We start from the raw sequence: 3,707 nt of genomic DNA, 5'->3' as shown, positions 1-3,707 counted from the left end.
AGAATTTATTTGGGACATAAAGGAGTGTTAACAAAGAAAGCATCATAACTAGCATATTCTTCATTGGTATTCTTCTGCATCTTTATCCTAAAAGGAACTAAACCATTTATTTGAAGAACTTTTAATTGATTATTCTTGCACTACTATTTTCATAGTAGATTTAAAAGTAATATAAATTATGAAGAAAAAGGTTTGGAGGAAGATATTTGAGTATATTCTGGGAGAGTTCATGCCTCAGTAATAACTGTCTTCACACTGGTTTGTAGTAGGTGAAGCAAGAATGAAAAAAAGATTTAGTAACTAATTCAAGTCAGCCTTTGAAGTCAATCATAGGAAGATTCAGCACTGAGTATCTATTTTAATGTTTTTTACATACTACTTTTCTAATCTGAGGATTTTCTATCCATGGTAAGATGGTTGCATGCTTATTATGAGAAATGTGTGTGGGGAGAAACAGTTAAATACTCTTGTTCACTTCACAGCTAAAACGAAGAGACTTTCTCAAGCACTTAACCTGATTAATTCATATTTCCAGTGCTGTTAGGCTTGAATTTTATGGGTACAAACTGAAGTGGCTACTCATTCCTTCAGACTTACTATAATGTGATACGCTGCTTAAATCTGTGTTATTGAGCATTCCGCATAAGCACACTTTGCAGCTTTCACTTGGTTTTGTTTGAGGAAGAGATCTTTTTTGCAAAGTACACAATTCAGGAAAACATACCTGTATAACATCATTTTTCCCTATAATGTTTCTATTATTACATAGTATTAGAAAGTAAGGGAATGGCTTCATTTTCTTTTTAGTAGTTTAAATACAGGATTGCCAGGTTGCAAGGATAGATTTATTGCTAAATAGGATTTAGAATCTGTCCCTTTTAGTTGATTTTACGATGAATGTATTTTGCTGCATAATGTCCAACACAAAAAATTATTTTCCACTTATTTTCCAGAAATATTCCTGTAGCCTTTCAGATAAAAGCAGTGCTTTTATAGGTCAAAACTACCCCATCTGCAAAGACTTCATTACAGCGTAAGATTCTTTGGCCATTTTACATGGCTATGAAGAGTACTTTTTTCTAATCATAACCAAGTATAAGCTGTTATCTGTTTGGCTTTAGCTTTAATAAAGACACAACAGAGAAACGGGAGTTGATTCTTCCCTTAGACTTGATATCAAGCACCAGTTATGTTTCCATAAAGAAGCTGATAGAGACTGCCTGACATGAGTGTTAATCATCAAAAAACTGCACTGGCAGAAGTTGAAGAGTAAACTAATAATTTGCTAGAAGTCTTGATGTTAGTATTAGATACCTTTCTAAAAGAAGTGTTCCAATGCAAACACAGGTTCTTGGGATCCTGGGTTACATGGTAAGGAAAAAAAATCCTTAGGCAGAACTTTCTGGACGACTGTTTAGAAATCTTTGGACTGCTTAGTGCAGGAAGGAGACTTGTTAATAGTCATCCAATTATGGCAGAACTGGTATAGGTGAGAAGGAAAGCAATCTGTCAGCTCTTGAGTCTGTTCATCTGAAGAAATGCAGTGCTGGCAAGAACAGTCAGTAACAGCTGTATGTTACTTAGTGTATAAAGCATTACATATTTTTCAGTTTTCCCAGGGCTTTTTTTTTTTTAATGTAGAGTTTTCCAGTGCAACATTAGCATAAAGGGAAGACTAGCAATTACGTTCTGTCTTTGATGAACACTAACTGATGTTTAATAACAAGATGATACTGGCTTCTGCTGGGCCGCCACAGAAAATATTATCCTGAGAAGTAAATAACAACTTGTGCAAAGGAAAATCAGTATTTAATTCAAAGGACAATATCTGAATGTTCTTGGAATTCAGAAATTGTTATCTGATTGTTATAAGCTTTCTAAATATCTTTATTAAAATACTTTTTTACCTTTCTATTTTTAACTAAGTTTCTGAAATTAGAGGTGCAGAGCATAACTATTATTTGCCTGTTATGCAGGTAAATAAGTGGACATTTTGACCTTTGTGAAAATGAACATGTTTTTATTATATCTTTAATATTTGAGAGGCTAAATGATAGGAAGTAACAAAGCATTTTTTCAGCAAACTGGGACAGAACTTCTCATGTGTGTACCAGCAGCAATTTTAGCTTATTTTAATGTTTCACATGTAAGTTTTTCATTTACACACCTAGATTGCAGTAATTGTAATTGTTAATTAAAAAATGTATTATGGTTTTTCTGCAGATCATGCTCAGCTGAAATACTTTTTTACATCTCGGCAATGCCAAAACATTTTGATTGCCCTTGTTTTCAGGACTGCACTTTCTTTAAAGAGGAGATTTATATATGTAAAGGAAAAAGGTTAGAAACAGTGAAACTTGTTTTTGCCTGGACTTGAAAATAAGTATTCCTATGCTATATTGGTGTAACATTATTGGAGATCTCGAAGTCTGTCAGACTCTATTTGCCATCCTTAAAAAACATAACACTGAAACAGAATGATGAAATCCTCATGCTGAAATACAATTATGCAGAACCATAGAAACATTTAAACAATATCCAACCTTTACACAATTATCAATCCTATGGTAAGAATTTATGTAAATTAAAATCTGCTATATAAACAAGAGTGTCCTATGTAAATACAGACCGATGCGATAGTTTTAATACATTCACAGAAATAGTATATGCTGCCATGTAGGAGTGGGTCACTGCTTATATTTTTGACAGTGTAGATTTAAATAGCTATCAGATAAATATGAAATCTAATATACAGATTATATCTAATATTTATTGCTTTGATACAGAATATTATAGAAATATAGAATACTACTGTAGACAGTTTGCTTTTCAGCAATCAGTGTAGGCCAGCACCTTCCTTTGGGGAAGTGAAATGTTAAGTTAGCTGTGCCAAATTCTGCTGATTCCTATGATGCTTTTATTCTTGATACACAGCCGTGTATGCTGATGTACAGCTGAATGCAGAATTTTCCTCACTGTTTATATTAAGATAGAAGTTGTTTAAGTTTTAGGTCAATCCTGGTTTTATTTATAATTACTTTAAATGGTTAAGTAGATCCAAATCAATGGATTTAGCCCATGTAAGATATGAATACTCACCTGGAGAGGCCAGTTTCTTCACTGGTCCTGGAGGGAGCCTCTGGTCTCGAGACTGCTATCTCAGCACTTTGGCTAGGTTTGTAAAGCCGGGTAGTATGAATCCAAGCCACTGCCTTAAGATCTCATGGTGGTATTTGGATCTCATCCACCAGACCAATGTGCTTGTCTTTGTGCTCTGTCACATGAAGGCCCACAGGTAGCTGAGTCCACCGAAAACTGGCAGATTATTAGCCTCCCTTGAGTAACAAACAAACAGTGACCATTTCTGCTGCTGGGGCATTATGAAACTGCCATAAGAACAGAGTTTTCGGTGCTTCTCTGACTTCTAATCCATCCATTGCATCCAGCAATATGGTATCCAGATTTGTTTTGTGGTTGGAGATAGACATCCTTTCCCTATTGATGGATCCTGGCATGCTCTGTCAACCACACAAAACTGTTATTTTTTTCAAAGAGGAGCTACAGATTCTTGACAGTATGTCAAAAAGATGTTGTCAAAATAATTATCTAAAATCCTAATATCTTGAGGTCAGCTCCTTTCAGATTGCTTTCCCAACTGACTGGCATTTAGTTGCCATAAAGAACAGGCCCTAGAAAAAAGGTATTGA

Source organism: Phaethon lepturus, unplaced genomic scaffold, assembly GCF_000687285.1.
Source record: "Phaethon lepturus isolate BGI_N335 unplaced genomic scaffold, ASM68728v1 scaffold9826, whole genome shotgun sequence".
Lineage (NCBI taxonomy): Eukaryota > Metazoa > Chordata > Aves > Phaethontiformes > Phaethontidae > Phaethon > Phaethon lepturus.
This window is presented reverse-complemented; position numbering follows the sequence as displayed.